This window comes from Zonotrichia albicollis, chromosome 31 (assembly GCF_047830755.1).
Source record: "Zonotrichia albicollis isolate bZonAlb1 chromosome 31, bZonAlb1.hap1, whole genome shotgun sequence".
Classification (NCBI taxonomy): domain Eukaryota; kingdom Metazoa; phylum Chordata; class Aves; order Passeriformes; family Passerellidae; genus Zonotrichia; species Zonotrichia albicollis.
Genome location: NC_133849.1, coordinates 3,834,352 through 3,856,096, shown reverse-complemented (window position 1 = coordinate 3,856,096; position 21,745 = coordinate 3,834,352). Strand labels below are relative to the sequence as shown.

Sequence of the window (21,745 nt, the reverse complement as noted above, 5' to 3'; positions counted from 1 at the left end):
TGTATTGGTCCAAACGGGAGAAGGATGGGAATGGGTCATGGTTTTGTGGCTCCCTGGCAGACCATGGGTTAAACGAATGCTGTTTCTCCTTGGATGTGCTACAGCAACTCTCATCTTTTTACCGTGCTCCACACCTTGAGGGTGCAGCTCATTCAGCAGCTGAGCGAGGGGCCAGGGACTAGTAGATAAGGAAGTAACGCGCGAAACTACCAGCTTCAATAAATGTTACTAATTAACATGGATTTTGCTCACAGAAAGACCCGCTAAATTCCTGAATTTCGAAAAAAATAAAAACTTAACAGAGCCATGAATATCGGCTGCTATACAAAAGTGGGGGTGAACATTAACAAGGACATGCAGTTGGGAAGTCTGAACCTTCCAAATACTTCAGCCAGTCGGCAAAGGGAGAGGGAGATGAGGCCGGGAAAATGAGGATCAAAAGAGGCTGCGAACTACAACAATGGCAGAGAGCGCACGGCAAATGCCCCACGGCCTCTCCCTCTGCCCAGCAATAAAGTCACTTTTACAGGACTCCTCTGTCTCCTCTGCGCACAGAAACCTCCGGCCACGGCAATTTCCCCGCACAGCCCCAGGCATGGGGCAGCCCCCTCTGTCCCAGCCACAGCAACCGGGCCGAGCCAGCGCTGCTCCAGCAGCGGCTCCTGCCGAGGCAGCAGCCGCAAGGAGACCGCGGGCAGCCGCTCCCGCAGCGCCCTCACGCCAGTGGCAACACGGGCTGGACACGGCACAACGAACCCGCCCGAGGCCCCTGACGCCCCCGAGGCCCGCAGCCAGCCCCGAACCCCCGCACAACCCAGTGCGGCTCCCACCTGCGCTGCGGCCGCCTCCGAGCTCCGCCGCCGCCTCACCGCGCTCCGGCCGCTGCCGGCACTCACGGGCCCGCACACACGACAATGACACCGCTGGCCAGCCACAGCCGCCCTCAGCCCGCCACCAGGGCCCTGCTCCGCCCCGCTTCCACCAATCAGTGCGCCACAACCACGACTGACGGCACCATAGCCCAATCGCAGCCAGGGGCGGGCTCTGCACACGGCACAACCCAGCCCCGCGCTCTCAGGGCCCCCTGGGCAGCATGAGGGCAGAGCCGGAGCTGAGGAACAGCCCTGCAACGGGCCCGGGCCCGAGGGGGATTGAGCTGAAAACACAAACAAACTTCTCCGCAGCTCCCGCCACGGCTTTCTTGCCACTGCGGCTCTGGTGGCTCCGGCTCAGCGGGAAGCCCTGGAGCCTCACTTCTCCTACCCCTAATTAGGAGCATCAGTGCATCACTTTGATTTCCCCCAAAAAAGGGAAAACCGCCCCAAACCTCTGTGAATGAGTGGGGGATGGGAGAGTTTTATGACAGAAAACCCCAAAAACTCAGAGCAGGATAATGAGGAGTAAGTGAAGAGCCTTAAATCTAGGTTTCCCCCACGCCTCCCTCCTTCCAGCTGCACCTTCTACCCCGGCAGTGCCGCAGGCAGGGAATGGGGCCGGGCTCAGTTCATGCCCCGGGGCTTCTCCCTCTGCTCAGGGACAGGAGTCGTTCCCCTGCTGCACCCTGGGCTCTCTCCCACCAGAGACTTCTCCAGGAACTTCAAGCTGAGTCCATCCCACGGGGCACAGCCCCCTCCAAGTGCTGCAGCGTGGGTCAGCGTGCCCCGGGGTCAGTCCTGCCAGGACAGGCTGCTCCAGCGGGGCCCTCTGGCCACGGGATCACAGCCTCCTCTCAGGCATCGCAGTGCTCAGCGTGGCTGCTCCGGGGACTGCAGGGGGATCTCTGCATCCTCGTGGATCTGCAGGGGGATCTCTGCAGCCCCTTGGATCTCTGCATCTGGCACCGCCAATTTTGGAGGCGCCAGGAATAGGCTGAGCTCTGTCTGAAGCTCTTCTCACATTCCCCACACCCTTCCCATCACAGGGAGGGTTTTAACTCCTCACAGATCCCCAGGCTGGGTTTGCAGCCCCTCCTCGTGTGGGATCTCTGGCGTTTTTCCTCCCCACTGGATTCCTGCGCCGTGCAGCCGTTCCAAATGGCCTCTTTCACGAGGTTCTGTCACAGGGATTTGTTCTCCCTGGTCTCTGTCCACAGCTCAGTGCCTGGGGGAGGAAGGACAAGGAGAGGAAGAGACAGGGAGAAGGGAAAAGGAAAAGGCAGGAGGAGAGGAAGGAAGAAGAAGGAACAAGGGAGGAAGGAGATGGGAAAGGAACGAGGATGGATGAAGGATAGAATCAGGAGAGGAAGGAGGGTGGACAAGGAGCAGATGGGATTTGCCTCCATGGCAGAGGGAAGGGGAAGGAGATCCCCCCAGTCCATCCCTGGCAGGATGGCGTTGGCAGTGAGGCTGTCCTGCAGCGATGCTGGGCTGGGAGATGGAGCAGCAGAGAGGGGAAAGGGGCAGTGATTCCTCCTGCCCTGCCTGGCTGTCCCAGCCTGGAGCGTCCTGGCGCTGCCGAGGCCCTTGGAGCGTCCGGCACTCCGGAGCCCGAAACTCACGGCTGCTTTACAAAGCTGACAAAGTTGGCAGGATGGGTCTGGGTATGATCTGCAGCAAACTGGGTTTATTGGTACAGGAACAGGGGACACAGCTGAGCAGGGCCCAGGGACAAAGACAGGGTGCAAGCTGAGGGCACAGGGGGTTTTTACATGGGGTAGTGAGGGTGGAGCTGAGGGTCAGGGTCCAATGGATATGGGGGAAAATGGTGCAAAGGAGGGGTTAAGGGTCGGGTCGGCTAATGGGGAAACAGGGGCAGAGGAATGCAGTAAATTAGGGCCAATGGAGGGACAGAGAGGGAGAACATTCTAAGGACTAACCAGAAATGGGTAACAGGGGGTGAACTAGGGTAATTAGGCCAATGGGCCAATGGAGTAACATAACTTCCCAGAAATCAGCATGTACTTGCAAAGGTCTATGGGAGAAGCAAGCTTCTCACCATAACCCTGAAATCTATTCTTCTTATTGGAGACCAGTCCCCCAAGGGTGGGAGATTGAGACTCCCATGGGCCTCCACACCAGTGCATCTTCCTTTTCCTCACAGCATCCTTCTCCTCCATCCAGACAAAGTTTAGGATTGACAAATCCTGGCTTTAGGGGAAGATCAAGGGGTGAGCATATTGGGTATTGTGACAAAGGAGCCTCACTCTTTACAATTTTTGAAAGTTTAATAAGGAATAATAAGGGACAAATCAGTAACAGCGCTGGGTGCTTGGCGATGGCCAGAGGCACACCGGTTAACCACAGCAACTCTTCTTGTCCAGTTTCTCCATTGTGTTGTTCAAATACATACTCATAATGATTATACACATTCAAACATTTCTTTGAACTTGTTTACATGTTCCAGAAATTCTTTAGGTTGGTGTGACCCCCAACTCGCCGTTTTAGAGCACGTGCTGGAATCGTGGATTGCTGTTTTGAGGGTTGTGTGTCACTCCCTCACAAGGGCCCCTGTTCTGTGGTTTCACAGGTGACAGTTATTGACAGTGGAAGGGTCAGGGGCAGGGGTCCTCATCACATCCCTTCCTTAAATGTTGTCTGACCATGCAGAGGGTTTTAGCTATTTCCACAAGTACTTGAAATGAACATTAGCTATTTCACAAATATCTCTGCAGTGTTATTGTCAGTTATTTACAAAAATAAAAGCATTAATTATTATTTCACAACTACAGCTACTTCTGCAAAAGTTAACATTCTAATGCACAACACATGGCATCCACTTTAATATTTTGCAAAAGACAAAACGATAATGTATGTTTTTCACACTCTCCACAAACTCAAATATCATCCATAAATGACGTTCTGAGAATATGAGCTACACAGGGGCCAGGGCATTGGCCACAAAAAACTGACAAATTTTACTAGAGCAAAAGAAGTTAAAAGTGATTACAAACTGTACTCTATCAAAATCCGTGTGATTAAGAATATTTTGCAGAAGTCAGTACATAATAGCAAAAGCCAACACTACCCAGTTATTTATAACAAACCCAGGGCAGGTTTTTCCCTTGCATGGAGCACTTGGGCCTTCCCCGGGCCCCTTCTGCCCTCGTGCAGAGCCGGTGGCATTTTCCAGCACACCCAGTTTGTAACCAAGAGCCGGGGGCAGCCGAGAAGGCTCCAAGCGCCTCCTTCCAGGCTGACTCTGCAGGTGCCGAGGCTGCTCTGGGCTCTGCCAGGGCTCTGCTGGGGCTCAGCTCTGGGCCAGGCTGGGCCCGCTCTCCCCTCATATTGCTCCGGGCAGCTGAGGCACAGCGGGAGGAGGAAGGGACACGGCAAGGCAGTTGAGGGTTAAGAGAGTTTTTATTCAAACAACTGCCATAACAAACAGGCTGTCCTAACTACCATAACAAACTACAGTGCTAACTACCATAACTAACTACCAGTGCTAACAACCATAACTAACTACTTGTCCTGTCTACTGTAACTGAAAGCTGTTCTCAAGGGCTTCCTCTCCTCTGCTGCTCCCTCAGTTGCTTTGCTGCAGTGATCAGAGGGGTCAGGCTGGAGAGAGGCTTGGCTGATGATAAAAATGGGTGCTGCCCAAAGGATAAAAAGGAAAGAAATGAACTGTTACTTTCCAGAGTCAAGTTCCTCACAGGCTCTATTGCAAAAGGACAAAGGGAAATGGTTTGAAACTCAGGAGAGGGAAGCAGGCTCAGATTAGATCTAAGGAAGAATTTTTTAACCAGCAGAGTGGGGAAACACTGACAGAAGGTGCCCAGAGATGTGGGAGGTGCCTCCTCCCTGGAAACATCCAAGCTCAGGTCAGGCAGGGCTCTGGGCCCCCTGAGCTGCTTGAAGATGTCCCTGCTCGCTGTGAGGCACCAGGCCCAGATGAGCTCCAAAGGAGCCTGCCAAGCCACAGCAGGCGAGGATTCTGCTTGCTCTGCGTGTGGAACGCAGCCAGACTGGAGACTGTCGCAGGGGGCCCCACAAGAAAATCCTTCCCTGGCGCTGCTGCTTCCCCTGCAGCCCCTGGCCCTCACCTGCAGCAGCTCCTGGGCAGCCCAGCGCCGCTCCTCGTCCGGCTCCAGGCTGCACTCGAGGCAGTCCCGCAGCAGAGCCGACAGGCGCCGGGGCTGCTGCAGCTGCGGGCTCCCGTTCTGCCGGATCAGAGCGCGAGCCTGCAGGGAAAGCAAACTCAGCGCTCTGCCAGCTCCCTTCACACCCACGCGGGCTCACATCCACCCCGGGCCTCAGCCCCAGCTCCAGGGGCACTTTCCTCCCTGCCACAGATGCTGCTCAGAGCTCATTTTGCTATGCCAGCCAAAAAACCCAAACCCTGGGGCTGCCACAGCCACTGCCAACATCCAAATGATCTCGCCTTGAGAGCCAGTTGCATTGGCTGACTCTGTCAGTAGGAACCTCCATCAGAAATAACACATTTTGCTTCTCCAAATGTGGACACTAGCTTTACAGGCCATTTTCCAGAGTCAGTGTGGTCTGCCTGTGTTATTTCAGAGGATTCTTACATCAAGTGCATCTCTGCAGTGCCACTGACACTCAAGTAAATGCATTCCTGATGCCCCATCCCACAAACTGCCAGGCAAGACACAGGAGGTTTGCGATGCTGAAAGCTCAGGCTTGGTGACACAGAGAAAGTTGCTTGGACTAGGAAAGAAATACATTAGACTATGAGAATGTTAAACAATCATCTTCAGGTTTTAGACAAGTTTCCCAGTGAGAAGAATCAGGGGGAAGATCAACTTGCAAAATGTCTTTTAGAAGCTCCTGCAGAAATCTTGATGTCCTTGGGGCTGGGATTTGGGGTTGGTTTGGGGTTTTCTTGCAAGGCAACATTAGAGCTGATGCACTTGCTTCGCATTTCCAGGTAATCCTCACAGCCAGATGAGTTCCAACAACATAAATCCCAAAGAAAATTGTTGCTGGCGGTTGCAGAATCTTCGTCTGTGTTGGGGCTGGAGTCCTCTGGGCATTCCCTTCCCATGTGCAGAAACCTCCAGCTGCTGCTCCCAGTGCAGGGTCCCCCTGTGCTCACAGGCCTCTGCAGCCACTGCAGAATTTGCCTCTTCCCATGGCCGCCGTTTCCCTGAAGTAAGGAGGTTCTACTTCCACCATCTCGATGGTCACAATGCCAAAGGCCCAGATGTCCACCTTGGGGCCATAAGGAGATCTGGTCACAACTTCTGGGGCCATCCAGTGAGCAGTGCCCACCATGGAGCTGCGCTGGTCCTGCTCAGGGCTGAGCTGAGCGCAGAGGCCAAAATCAGCTGAGGACAGAAACAAACCCTGTCAAAGGCAGCTGGAATGGGGAAACCAAGCACCAAGATTCCCCACTCTCAGTCTGAGAGTGCAGTAGTGAAGTCAGCTGGAAAAGTCCTCAGGGCTGTACCCAAGGAAAGATGGAACTGGACCCTTCAAGAAACTCTCAGCTTTCATGCAGTGGCTTTTACTGATTCCCTGAGAGAGCCATCCATGCCCAGGAGGATGTTGGAGCTCTTCAGATCCCTGTGGATCACCTGCTTGGAATGGAGGAAATCCAGGCCCTGCAGACACTGAGAGAGAACAAGAAACATGAGCGCAAAAACCAATGGCCAGAATACATCACACAAGAAAGGACAGTTCAGAATTGTGCCCGCAGCAGCTTTGCTGTGACAGGCCAGGAGTGCAGTGCACACAAGCTCCAGGCAAACGGTAAAAAGGCAAAGCTGAGAACAGCAAATCAAATCCAAACCAGACAGAGAGTACCACAACAGCAGGAGAGAGAACAAGAACAGAGCAGAAGTGCAGTGATGCTGGCAGGCCGTTCACTGCAGAGGCTCTTTCTTCTACAGCTCATAAAACCAACACAGAAACAAAGCCCTGAGCATGGAGCCACTGCTGTTCTCACGCCCTGTTTGGAAGGACCATTGTGTCCCAGCCATGGAGTGACAAGCAGGATCCCTCACCTCCCAACTGACAGCTGCCATCTCTCCTTCAGCCATGTGTGTCTGTCTGACAACGTCCTGCAAAGTTCCTCCATCCATATATTCCATCACCAGCCAGAGATCTCCATCAACAAGGAAGCTGGAAGAGGAAAGCAATGGCATGGAGACGAAAGTGCAGAGCTCAATTGCCCCATGGAAAAGCCTGGAGTGGAGTTTTGTTTCCAGGTCACTTGTCAGTGAGGACAGAATCAGATGGAGAGACATTCCTGCCAGGCTGCACAGCCCTTGGAATCTGCACAGTCTAAAGGAGAAGGAGACACCTGGTGAGAAAGGGGAGGCCTTAGATGGCAAGCAGGTGAAAAATGCAGTTTAGCAACAGCCCAGATCAATGTGGAACACAACCCTTGGCCCCAGCTGGTTCAGCTTCTGAACTCATCAGTTCCACCATTCCCTGCAGAACAAGGCAACACAACTGCCAGGGTTATCCAGGGGAGGAGGCTGTGCAGCACTTGGGACAAAAGCAGTCAGAAAACCTTTCAGAAAGTCCCTTCAGAAACAGGCAAGGCCAGTGAAAAATGGGCAAATGAGGCATTTCTGGAAACAAGAACCTGATCTTCCTGGCATCTGTAGCAATGGAAAAGGGCTGGGAAGAAGAAACCAAGGGAAATAATTTCTGCTGTGGTTCATCAGCACTTGTTGCAAGCTGGGGAGGAACTTGAAGGAAAAAACCAAAGCAAAGCAACAAAAGCACATGGAGGGAGTGAACTGCCAGGCTGTTATTTTGGGAAGATGTGGCTGGGTCAGGCATTTTCCAAACAGGCTACAGACTCCGGATGCCAGGAAAGGCTAATGCAGGGCCCGGGCACGGGATAAGAGCTGAAGCACTCACCTGTCCGAAGAGTTGACAATGTTGGGGTTCTTCTTGTCCTTCAGGAGCAGGATCTCATTCACAGCTCGTTCCCTGTTCTGCCCTCTGAGACTCATTTTCTTTATGGCCACCTGAAGGGACATTGCAGCCTTTAATTGCAGGAGTCTGTGCCAGGAGGCCACAGCACACACGGAGCGAGTCTTTGTGGAGCGACGGAGCCAGGCTGTGCCCAACTGCCTTGGGATGGGACACCAGAGCTCAGCAAGGGCCACTGCCACAGCCCATTGCTCTGCCAGCTGGGGGCTGCTTACAGGACACATGGCCAGAGACATTGGGCCTTGCAAGCTCTGCAGAAATGGTCCCTCAGCTGTCAGCCTCAAAGCTCTAACAACATTCTCTGCACCTACAGTCTTCTCTAATGGCCTCAACACTATTATTATTATTATTATTAGTATTATTATTATTATTATTATTATTATTACTGTAACACATTTTGCCAGTAGGAGGTAATTCTGGTTCTGTGAAAACGGAGTAAAACAGCCAGGAATCCTTTAGCAATTCTATGGGATTTGGTCATGATTTCAGATCCAACTGCTCTGTTTGGGATTGCACAACAAAGCAAACACGCACATCCATTGCTCAGGTGATCCCTGTCACAGGCTGTCACTGACACCAGACCCAAACACAACTGCAGGATTTAGGAGAGAGCTTTGCTCTGGACATCCATCTTCTCATTTCTCTCCGTCTCCCTCTGTGAACAGCTGAAGTAGGACTAATACCCCAAACTGAGCCCAAGCAGGATCTCTCCCTAATTAGGGCTTGAGGTTCCCTCTGAAGATGAAAGGCAGGATGGAAAAACTGCTAAATAATGTTCCTGTCTGAGGCTGGCATGAAGATAAACTGGACCTCAGTCTCCAGCAGCTGATGCATTCACACTTTTAGATATGAAGACCAAGCCAGGGTGTCCTGCTCTGATAGACACCGCTGCCCTCCTTGCATTCCTTGGGCACTTGAGAAGGACCAAGTCTGTCCCAGCTGTGCTCTGCAGGCTGACACTGCCTTCAGAGGAGCAGCCTGGGCAGGAAAGCTCTGCAGGCCCCCAGAGCTGCAGCCACAGCTCCCAGCAGAGGGGAAAGCCCTGCAGAGCTGCTGGCCATGCTGGGCGTGTTGGCACTGACCTCTCCTCCAGGGGCCCTGTTGAGTCCTTTAGAAACGGCTCCGAAAGCCCTGGAGACAAAAGAGCAGAGAAGAAGCAGCACTTTAGGCCCTGGCAGTGAAAGCCAGCCCAGACAGGAGATCTCTGCTGCCTGCAGCGTTCACAAACACCTGGGTGCATCGACCCTTCCAACACCAGCACAGCAGCCACCAGCCCTCTGCCATGCAAGGTGTGCAAGAGAATACTGAGACCCAACAGGAAGGAATTGGGCTGGAGTAAATCCCAAATGTCCACACTGAATTCTCTTAGTTCAAAACCTGAGGTGAGAAATGGGATCTCAGCACCTCAGGACTGAGGTGCCGAGTCACCGAGACCACCCTTGGGGGGCTCGGGAGTCCTGGAATGTTGCCAGAAGTGTCTGGTAGCTGGACTTTGATCCTACACGGGAGACGACACCTGTATGAGGATAGGAGGGTTTCACCGGGGTGAATGGTGAAGGGATTAGTTAGTTAGAGAGTGAAACACAGGGTTTAGGATTTCTGTACAGGGGGGTTTAGAGAAGTAAGATGGAGGAATTGGGGCGTGTCCTGTCCTTCTTCTTCTTCTTCTTCTCCTCCATCTTCTGTGGTGATGGTGGCACTTTGAGATTGGTTGTTACTAAAAGTGCACTGGGCAATAAGGGTGAAAGGTATTGGGGAAAAATGATAAATGTTGTATACACAACTTTGGGTATAAAGATAGGTGACTGCCCGGAGGGGAGGGGAGTGTGCTCATGGCTGGCTGCTGAGCGGACCTCTGTCGGGCCGAGGGAAAATCTTTTAGATAAACAATTGGTAAACACGGAGACTGAGAGAGGAACTGAAGCCTCTTCTGTTCCTTTGAGGCGCAGACTGCCCCAGGGCCACCCCGGGCCTTTCCAGGCCATCCAAACAGCCGAAAACCGGACAACTGGCTTCCACTGGGTGAGCTCGAACTCCTACCAAAACCTTTCGGGGGGGGAGCAGCCTCAAAGCCCTGAAGAGCAGAAGAGCGAAGGGGGCAGCTCCGATCTTAGACGAGTTCCCAGGAGAGCACTGATAACTCCTGAGGAGAGAAGCCTGAAAAAAAAAAAAAAAAAAAAAAAAAAACCAGCAGTCACTGAGAATTCCATCTCTCAGCTTCTGCTGAAGACAATTCGTAGCAGAACAGCCCGGACCGGAACCAGGAAGGCGCCTCTGGGACCACCTCTCGTTATCTGCTGGACAGAGATTGAGACCTCCGGACTGCCCTGACGATAGATTTGGTAAGAAGGTCCAGAAATAAGAACATGGGGGGCACACTTTCCCAGGAACAACGGGAAATTTTGTCCGCCTTACAAGGCGTGACCCAAGCATATACAGAAGGGATTCCAAAGAAAGAATTAAAACAATTATTGTTATGGGCAAGGCTAAACTACCCACTGGCAGAAACATGCCTGCTATTCGAAGTGGAGTTTTGGCAGGAGATAAACAGACATTTATATTTCTTAGCAACAAAAAAGGACGAGACAGTGTTAAAACTGCTCTCTCCAGCAAGGATAATGTTAGAAGGCATATCGATGCAAACGAACTGCCGGGAGAAGCAGCAGAAAGCTGCGGGGCCCTCAGAAAGAGGGAAGGAGCAAGACTCCGGGAAAAAATTAGCTCTGGCCTTAAGAAGCCAGGAAAAAAAGGCTCTCGAAGAAAGAGAGCAAGAAATATTATTAAAACACCCGGTCTCAAGACCCAGAAACCCCAGGAAACTCCTAAAGCGTCCTGAAACTCCAGAGAGCATGGAGGACTCAGGAGCAGAAGGGGGGGAGCAGGGGGGAGAGAAGGGATCCGGGGGGGGAGCTTTCTCGCGGCGCGGCGGAGCGGCGCGGCCAGGCTGCGGCGGAGCAGGCGGGGAGCGCGGGTGAAGAGATAGCAAGCGACACGTGTTTTCGTGCAGCTTTCCTCAGCTCAGGGCCGGAGGCGGCAGCCATCCCGGGGGCCGGCAGGGATGCAGAAACGCGCGCAGCGGGCGAAACTCGCAAAAACCCGGGGGGGGAGTCACATACCAGCGCGGGGGCGTCTGAAACGGGCAGCGAAATAGGGGAATTTGCGCAACCCCAGAAGGCTGCCATGGTGAGACGCAGGAGACGCGCGATTATGACGTCGGACCCGGTGCGCAGATCGGCCCGGATCGCGGAGCGTTCCCGGGTGCCGGGGGGAGGGGGGCTGCACAGACCGGCGAGGGGAGGAGTGAACACGCGTCAGAGGAGGAGGAGACAGAGTCAGGGGCAGACCAAGGGGAGGAGACCTCGGAGGTGGAACAAGGGGGAGAGAGTGGCGTTAGCTCGGGAGAGACAGGGAGCAGCTCGGAGAGCACGCATGCGCAGAGAATAGAGCGCGGGCGGGGGCGGGCCAGACCCCCTGTGACGTCTCGGGCGAGGAGGGGCCATGCTCGGGTGTCCACATCCCGGGGAGCCACACCCTCTCCAGACTTGGTACCTTTGGTTAAAACCCTCGGAGTCCAAGACTCACCCCTTCAAGGGAGACGTTCTGGTGTTCAAACCCCAATTTCAGCTGAATTAAAAGCCAAGCAAACACGGTCTCAAACGGGGCTGCCGGCATGGCAGCCGCCCGAAAGAGGAGCAGTCGAGCACGCTCCGTCATCCGAGCCAGGGAGGCCGGTGACAGCGCCACCTGGTGGCAGAAAGACAGAAGTGCACGACATGCCGGATCGGGTCGGCGGAGCCACAGCGCCATCTCGTGGCGAGACTGCAACAATGCAGCAATTTTTTCCAACATTATATAAAAAGAAAAGCATTTTAGAGAAAACAATGCCAACACAACAAAGGGATTATCCATCGACTTCAGGGTTTCATGAAGATGATGAAATCTCAGATGAAGAACAGCTACAAGAAGAAGATGTCATAAGGATCACAGCATCAAAAGGGGTTCCTACATGGATGCTGTCAGCAGCAGAAGCAGCTAAGAGCTTCTTGCATTCAGTTGACACAGCAAAAAAGAAATATCAACAGGATCCTCGAGCTTCTTTTTCAGATTTGGGAGCGAGGCCAAAAACCTCAAGGCGAGAAATGAGACGTGATGAATCACCAGTGACATCCACAATACCATTATTTATGGAAATCCCAGCGGAACCTCAAGAAGAGGAATTTCAAGAGCCGGTGAAGACGATGGATTGGAAGCGAATTAGAAAAGCATTGGCAAAGGAAAAGCATTTATTTCCAGGATCAGGAGATCTGACAATGCCAGTGACATATGATGCCCAAGGGCAGAATCCAAGGTGGGAAAGGATGGGTCATGAGATACTTAAAGATTTAGGGAAGGCGGCTCAAACTTTTGGGCTGAATTCACAATACTTCAAACAGCTACTAAGAGGGACATTCGCTACATATGATCTCACACCATATGATCTTCGAAGTATTGTGGCAATGATTCTCACTGACACGCAAAGCCTTGTCTGGGAAAAAAGGTGGAGAAAATATCTTGCTGAATTATGGAACAGATATCAAGGTGGACCAAACGCGAACCTCACAGAAGGACAGTTAGCAGGAGATCCTCCAGATGACAACCCAGGGGAACAAGCAGCGCGGCTCCCACGAAGAGTGTTAAGTGACATCAAGGAAGCAGCAAGAATGGCAATCATGCAAATCACACCAGCAGGAGCTCCAGAAGTCCCGTTCTCTTGCATCAGGCAAGGTCCCACAGAGCCATTCATGTCGTTCATCGATCGACTCACGCAAGCCGTGGATCAACAGGTGACGATAGAAGAAGCGAAGAGGCCTCTCTTGGAAAGCTTAGCTTTCGGCAATGCCAACCCGGATTGTCAACAGGTGATTAGCACCATGGCAGGACGGCCATCCTTGGCAGAGATGGTGGAGGCATGCAGCAAGGTGGGGACACCTCAGCATGTCGCAGCGATTGTGAAGAACGAATTAAGAGAGGAATGGGAGAAACAGTTAAAGGGACATTCAGAAAGGCAAACAGAGGACAAGACACTGGAAAAGATGCTGGAAAAATTACTGCATCAACAGAATGAGAACATCAACAAAGTTCTTGCGACGATGCAGAAAAAGAACAATCCCCCAAGAGGACAGTGCTACAGATGTGGGGAGTTTGGGCACATGAAAAGGAATTGTCCACAAACACATACGCCAGCGCCAGCACAGAAGGCGGAAAGGCCAGTTTGCGCACGGTGCGGAAGAGGAAGACATTCTGCGAAAGAATGTTATTCCCAGACAGACGTGGACGGAAATCCGTTACCGCATCCGGGAAACGCAAAGCGCAGCGCGGGCCGGCGCGCTCAGACACAAGTACTGGCGGTGTCACAAGAGCAGACGGGGCAATCATCAGTGAGCGACAAGCAGACGCCCTCAGCAAAACCCTCAGCCGATTCCACAGTGACCCAGACCTCCTCCCACCAGGGGCACAGTGCGCATTGGCAGCTTCAAAATTAGTATACTTTCTAGATGAAAGTCATGCGGAGATACCAACGGGTATCCACGGGGACTCATACAAGAAACAAGATTTCTTGATAATTGGACAACATAAGTGCAGTATTCTTGGACTCATTGTCTATCCAACAGTTATCTCAGCGGACAAAAATACAGAGTTGACAGTATTGGCAAGAGCACTTCGTCCACCATTGACTGTACCAGAAAACACTGTGGTTGCGAGAGCCTTCGCATTGCCGCCACACGCAGTTGGAGAGGTCATGTCAATCTTCGACGAAGAAGGTTTCCCTATGAAGGAACATGTTGAAGTACATGCAACATGGGTGAAGCACATAGGTCGAGACCGACCCACGCTCACATGCCAATTGACATGTGGGAACGGAACAATAGCGATCAGAGGTATGCTCGACACAGGGGCGGATGTAACGGTAATATCGTACATCTTTTGGCCACACAGTTGGAGCTTGGTTGCGCCATTGGGTTCTCTCTCAGGCATAGGGGGAGCATCTCTGTGTCTGCAAAAGTGAGAATTCTGTCGTTGTCACGGGACCAGGAGACAAGACAGCGATCATTTGTCCTTTTATTGTCCAAAAGCCGATCACAGTCTGGGGTCAGGACCTTTTGGCACAATGGGGTGCGAAGATCGAAGTGGATTTTTAGTAGGGGTCACTGCAGCACTCGCCACCCTGAAGCTGACATGGAAAACCGATGATCCAGTTTGGGTGGATCAGTGGCCCCTTGAGCGGAAAAAGTTGAGTGCTTTGAGAAACCTGGTCCAAGAACAATTGCAGGTGGGACACATCAAGCCAACAGACAGCCCTTGGAATTCTCCAGTGTTTGTCATCAAGAAAAAACTATCGGGCAAATGGAGATTGTTACACGATCTCAGGAAGATCAACGAAGTCATAGAAGACATGGGACCGCTTCAATTGGGACTTCCATCTGTCTCAATGATTCCCAGAGATTGGCAGCTTGTGGTCATTGACCTCAAAGATTGTTTTTTCAGTATTCCACTCCATCCAGATGACGCTCCGAGATTCGCCTTTTCAGTTCCGAGTATCAACAAGGAAACGCCTCTGCAGCGGTACCATTGGGTCGTTCTTCCACAGGGTCTGAAAAACTCTCCGACGATCTGTCAATGGTACGTGGCACGAGCTTTGGCACCAGCGCAGAAGAAATTTCCAAAGGTAAAGATCATTCATTACATGGATGATTTACTCATTGCAGCATCAACACAACGGGAGCTGCAAGAAGCTCGTGACTGTGTGATCGCAGAGGTGCAAAAGGCAGGTCTGGAAATCAGCATTTCGAAGATTCAAGAGGTTGCACCTTGGAAATATCTAGGGTGGAAAATTTCAGAGAGAACAATAAAACCTCAAAAAATGGAGATCAGCACCAAGATCAGCAATTTGCACGATTTGCAACAGCTTCTGGGAGAAATCAACTGGATGAGGCCAGTTTTGGGAATCACAAACAGCGACATCCCAGCGTTGCTCGATCTTTTGAGAGGAGACACAGACATTCGGTCTCCCAGGACGCTCACGCAAGAAGCGAAGAAGGAATTGGAGAAAGTTGCAGACGCAATACAGAAAAGGCAGGCACATCGATTTGTTCCAACGTTGCCTTTTCAGTTGGCAGTGCTGGGAAAGAAAACACAGTTCCATGGTTTGATCTTCCAATGGGACGAGTCGCAAAAGGACTCTTTGATAATCATAGAGTGGATTTTCCTACCACACAGGCCCGCAAAAACAATTCTTACAGATTTGGAGATGGCAGCACAGATCATCATAAAGGCGAGAACAAGGTTGCTGACAATGGCAGGAAGAGAATTCTCAATCATCAGGTTACCCTTGAAACAAGACTATTTCGATTGGGCAATGCAACAATCGAAAGACCTGTTAATCGCATTGTTAGCGTTCCCAGGAACTTGCACAATCCACTTTCCACAACATAGAATACTGCAATCGCAAATATGCTATAAAACAAAACCAAGAATAAGTGAAGAACCTTTGGACGGGATCACAGTGTTCACGGATGGCTCAGGGAAGACACACAAGTCAGTGATCACGTGGAGAGACTCAACGACAGGGGATTGGGAATCTGACGTGAGGATGGTTCAGGGCTCTCCACAAATTGTGGAGTTGGCAGCTGTTGTCCGAGCATTTCAGTTGTTCAAACAACCTCTCAATCTGGTGACAGATTCCGCATATGTTGCGGGTGTGGTCAAGAGATTGGAAGGTTCGCTCTTGAAAGAAGTCAGTAATGGGGTTTTATACTCCTATCTGACGAGCTTGAAAACACTGCTAGAGAGCAGGGAAAGAGAGTATTTTATCACACACATTAGAGCACACACGACACTTCCGGGATTTTTAGCGGAAGGAAATGCTCGAGCGGACAGGTTGACAATGCCCATTTCGCAAACACTGCCGGACATTTTTGAGCAGGCAAGGTTAAGTCATGCGTTCTTTCATCAGAATGCGCAAGCGCTGATGGAGTCCTTTCGTCTCACAAAGAGTCAGGCGAGGGAGATCATTAGTGCTTGTCCAGACTGTCAGTTTGTGCAGCCACCTTCTTCCACCGGAGCCATCAATCCGCGGGGGCTGCAAAGTCTTCAGTTGTGGCAAGCTGATGTCACGAAATATCCATCTTTTGGGAGGCTCAAAAATGTTCATGTTTCTGTGGATACATTCTCAGGTGCAGTCTTTGCTTCAGCACATGCAGGTGAAACAGCAGACCATGCTTGCCGACATTTTCTGCAAGCATTTGCAGCATTAGGTGTGCCTCAGGAGATAAAAACAGATAATGGTCCAACGTATCACCCAAGATGGGGTGTCAGACACACGTTTGGTATTCCACATTCACCCAAAGGTCAAGCGATCATTGAAAGAACACATCACACCCTGAAATCCCTTCTGGACAAACAGAGAAGGGGTGAACCACAGGCAACACCTCACATGAAATTAAATAAGGCACTGTATGTGTTGAATTTCCTAAATAGCTCATCCTCGGAACCTAATCCACCAATCGTGAGACATTTTCTAAACAGCACACAGGCAAAGCTAAGGGAAAACCCTTTAGTTTTGATCAGAAACCCAGAGACAGGACAAATAGAGGGCCCTTTCAAACTAATCACTTGGGGCAAGGGTTTCGCTTGTATCTCCACAGATCGAGGTCTAAAGTGGGTGTCGGCGCGGCATGTGAAGCCATTCTGAAAGCGAGAACGCGAGAACGCTGATCCAAGAAACAAAGAGACGAGTACTCAGACAGAAGTCGAGACTCAGACCGGAAAGAACGATTCCGAAGAGAAATAAAAAGAAACTAAGGACTTTGGGGATTTTTGTATAAGAGCAAAATAATGAGTTTCATGATGCTTATGTGCATCATCCTTTCGTTCATTGCAGTAAGCAATGGAGAAGATTTACCTGTTAATCAGCCAAGGCAAAATGTATGGGAGACTTTAGCTCAAGCAGCGAATCTAGATAGTATTTGCCTGACACATTCGAGGCCAGGAAAACCATTTTCTGCATGCATGGTTGGATTGCCAGTGGACGAATGGCCAGTTCCAGGACATTCCGCAGTTAACATTTCGCAGGTCATTAAAGATCCTGTGAAAGAGTGGTGTGCTTGGACACATCTACTTCCTGTGGCTTCTACAGAACCTCAGGAATTGGAGATTTTTGGGTCCATGACAATGGAATTCTGCATGCAGTTTGAAGCTCCGAAGGCCACAAAGGCAAAAACTATCGATTTGACTCCCATTCATGAGTTTTATAAGAATGCATCAGCTTGATGTAAATATACAGAGAAAACTACCGAAGGATCGATCCAAGTCCCAGTGCAATTGCCACGGGGTTTGTTTTTAATTTGCGGGGACAGAATTTGGCACGGCATTCCTGCTAATGCCACGGGAGGTCCATGCAGCATTGGGGAAATTTCAGTGCTGTCACCTGATTTGAACATGCTAAGAGAGAAAAGGCACAGAGGAAAAAGATCAATCGAAAAATATGCAGCAGATTGCAATGATGAAGTATTTTCTTGGGATAAGAAAGCAAGTATTGCTACAGCAATTTTCTCACCTCAAACAGCATCAGGGGTGGCTTTGACTCAGATCGACCGCATGGGTTGCTGGTTGAGCAAACATGCACGATCTGTGTCTGTCGCATTGGATGACATGTTAAAAGACGTTAGTGGTGTAAGACAGGCGACTCTTCAAAACAGAGCGGCAATCGATTATCTATTGCTCGCTCATGGACATGGGTGTGAAGAGTTTGAAGGGATGTGCTGCATGAATCTCTCAGATCATTCAAAGTCAATTCATGAAAGTATTAAAAATATAAAAGACAGCATAAATAAGCTTGGCGAGATCACAGGATCATGGATCGATCAGCTGGTAGATTTCTTTGACATCTCTCCCATTTGGAGAGAAGTTTTAAGGGTAGGGTTCTATGTTTTGATAGTTCTCCTAGTCCTCATACTTGTCGTCCCATGTATATTTGTATGTTTAAAACGCGCCATGAATCGGGTAATAAAAGAGGTTTTCTTGGTGCAAACAGAAGGGGGAGATGTGGGATCTCAGCACCTCAGGACTGAGGTGCCGAGTCACCGAGACCACCCTTGGGGGGCTCGGGAGTCCTGGAATGTTGCCAGAAGTGTCTGGTGGCTGGACTTTGATCCTACACGGGAGACGACACCTGTATGAGGATAGGAGGGTTTCACCGGGGTGAATGGTGAAGGGATTAGTTAGTTAGAATGTGAAACACAGGGTTTAGGAGTTCTGTACAGGGGGGTTTAGAGAAGTAAGATGGAGGAATTGGGGCGTGTCCTGTCCTTCTTCTTCTTCTCCTCCATCTTCTGTGGTGATGGTGGCACTTTGAGATTGGTTGTTACTAAAAGTGCACTGGGCAATAAGGGTGAAAGGTATTGGGGAAAAATGATAAATATTGTATACGCAACTTTGGGTATAAAGATAGGTGACCGCCCGGAGGGGAGGGGAGTGTGCTCATGGCTGGCTGCTGAGCGGACCTCTGTCGGGCCGAGGGAAAATCTTTTAGATAAACAATTGGTAAACACGGAGACCGAGAGAGGAACTGAAGCCTCTTCTGTTCCTTTGAGGCGCGGGCTGCCCCAGGGCCACCCCGGGCCTTTCCAGGCCATCCAAACAGCCGAAAACCGCACAGGTGTCTAAAGAACTGGAAAAGAATGCATTTCATCCTTTTCCATTTCCTGCCTAAGACCTGCAGGTTCCACAAGGGCCCTGCCCTCAGGCAGGTGATGCATTTTCCCCCAGAGTGCATCAACTCTGTGTCTGTTACTGAATGTATGGGGTCTGCTACCTGTGCTAGAGTAGAGCACTTATTAGTTCATCTGTGGTTTCTGTTTCTAAACCATTAGGTTGGTAATCCTGACCAGTGGATATTTTTTGAAGGAAAATATTTGAAAGAAATCTTCTTGAGAACTGTTTTCTGACAGTCACCAGATGGTGAGTTGCTCTTTTAGGCAATCCAGTTCCAGGGACAGAAGATCTTCCAGGTCCTGCTCCTTGCTGCAGGCAGGACACTGCCAGCCTCAGGGGCCTTTGACGGTGCCTTCTGACCACAGTTATCAATTCTGATCAGGACTGAGAGACAGCAGGATGGTAGCCCAGTGCCTGAAGGTGCTTGGAGCTCTCCTGACCCCTCACTTGATCCTGCACCAGCACAACCCCCAGCCCTGCTTGTGCAGAAGCAGCTGCCGTGCACTTACCCTTGGCCAATCTGCTCCACTTCCAGGTATTTCTGGGCAGGCTCCGCCTCGCTCACGGTGTTCCCTGAAAGAAAAAACGTGGAAGACGCTCCCTCCCAGAGTGAGAACCCGCCTTGCAGCAGAGCCAGAACCAGCCCCACTCCCTGGGGCCGTGAGCCCCTTGGTGTCAGCTGGGGAAGGACAATAAATGGCTCTGTGACATTCAGCTGCAGAGCAACCCTGGGTGCAGCCGATGCCCAGACACACACACAGCACCTGCTCGGGCACCCAGGGACAGAGCAGACATACTCAGCTGCATCAGGCACCACTCCCCTCTCCCCTCTGGCTGCAGGGCTCTGCTGCTGTCAGAATGTTCAGCCCAGGATCCCACAGCGGAGGGAGCTTCATTGTCCTCTTCCCAAGCAGAGGGAGCTTCTCCACCCTCTTCCCAAAATGCTGCAGCTTCTCCATCCTCTTCCCAAAATGCTGCAGCTTCTCTATCATCTTTCCAAGCCCAGGGATGCTCACTGTCCACTTCCCACTCTCCTCTTCCCAAGACACAGGATGTCCTCCATCCTCATCCCACACTGGGAGATGTCCTCCATCCTCATCCCACTCCATGGGAGCTTGGCCATTCTGGTCCCACACCAGGGCACATCCACCGTCCTCATCCCACGCCGGGAGATGTCCCCTGTCCTTGTCCCACCCCGCGGGAGCCTCGCCGTTGCATTCCCACACTGCGGGGTGTTCGCCCTCGTCTCCCAGAGCAGCGGGAAGCTCACTGCTGTGTTCCTCCTCTTTGGCTTCCTCTTTGGAAGCAGAGGGAGCCCCAGGAGGTGCTGGTGCTGCTTTTGTGCCCTGTGGACAGACGGCAGCGTGAGGGACGGGAAGTTCTATCTCAGTTATCGCCTTATTTATCCTCAGCTGCACATCCAGCTGCACTAAGCAGAAATTGGGTTTGGAGCTGTTCCAACTAACAATGGGCTTAAATCAACATTGCCACTTATTGTTGGGAATTTGATATTCCACCATGGCTAAAGCCAGCAAGAAATCCTCTGCCTGCAAAACCAGACCTGCAGCTCTTCAAAAGCTCTTCAGCAGAAAAGGAGAAAACTGCCGGGGATCCCTTTACTGCTGCTGCTGCTGCAGGCACTGACAGGAACTTTCCTTCAGCCTCCCAGGCTGGCACTGGGCTGCCACATGCCGAGCTCACACCTTGCTGCACAATTCCAAATATCAAAGGTTCCTTTCCCACTCACCAAAGGAGGAGCTGCTCGGAATCCAGACATGAGGTGCCCTGCAATGGGAGAGGGAACATGAACCAGATGCTGTTAGGAGAAAAACTGCCAGAAGTGGGAAATGCCACGGAGCAAGACAACCCCAAGAGAGCATTTTGCTTTCACAGCATCCCTCCAGGAGCCACAGTCCCTTCCCACAGCAAGCAAGAGAACAGCACAAAATACTGGGCTGGGTCAGTTCTTGGCTGGAGCAGCAAAGGGAGGGAGTTCCAGGCTCTGCTGGCACAGACTCCCTGCTTGAGGGAACAGAACCCCCCAGGGCTCATTGCAGATGCCGTGCACGCCCCGCTGGCTGCAGACACCCCCTTTTTCAGCTGCAGCTGCTGGCAGGAGCTCTCCCAAAGCAATGGTGTCTTCATGGCAATTTGGTTCCAAAGTCAGCTCAGCTCCAGAGGAAGAACAGAAAGCACATAGCATGCCCAAAGCCACAGATGCTGCAGCAAAGGAAAACCTCGACTTACGTGCCAAATGGGTTAAAAAATACCCTGAATAAGCCACAGAGTATACAGTGCAAACTGCAGCAGCCACGTTCTGCATCATTTTGGCTGCGCTGCACACGTCTGCAGCCTGTAGCCCTGCAAGCACAGACGGACACCCGTCAGGGCTGCGCTGGCTGCTGAGAATGCCTCGGGCAGGAGGATCCTCCGGCAGCGAGCCCAGAGCCACTCTGGGCACTGAGGCCTCCGTGTCCCACAGCAACGGGAACACCACGGGGACGTGGCGCTGTTCCTGTGCCATCCCAGCAGCAGCTCACGCAGAAACCGCCTGGAAGGTTCTCCTGTGTCACAAAGGAGCACAAAGAACCCTCCCAGGGCACAGCCCATGGCCCGAAGGGTGCAAGAGGAACTCGGAAAATGCAGCAAACAAGGACACCCCATAGCCCAGCCTCAACACTGAGGAGGAACAAGGATGGCACCGAACCAAAGGAAACGTGACCTTTAGTCACTGATAGTTCGGACTAAAAGCAGCAAGCCATGTTCCATCTGGGATCTTTGTTCTAGTTCTAAATGCAAGCAAGGTTCTCCAGTCTAAACACACAGAAAGCAGGAACTGGAGAGGAGGTGGGATTAGGAAGGAGGAGGAGGAGGAGGGGGAGAGGAAAAGGAGGAGCAGGAAGAGCAGGAGCAGGAGCAGGAGCAGGAGGAACAGGAGGTTCCAGTGTCCCCTGTGGCTGCAGCCGCGGGACCATCGCCCCCAGCTCGTCCTGCAGGTGAGTGGGGAGGGGGAGCTCGTCCCAAATCCATCGGGGGGTCCCTGAGAGGGTTTTCTTATTGGGGTGTGTTTGGAGCTCACAGGTTGTGGATTTGAGCCCCAAATATCATCTGGTGTCTCTGTGAGGTTTTTTTCCTCTGTGTGTGTA

The 21,745-nt window shown here is 51.7% G+C and overlaps 1 pseudogene; it reads left to right on the top strand.

Annotated features, from left to right (window-relative positions):
* Window positions 1-21,745, top strand: part of LOC141725778 (uncharacterized) — a 349,911-nt pseudogene that overhangs the window by 327,089 nt on the left and 1,077 nt on the right.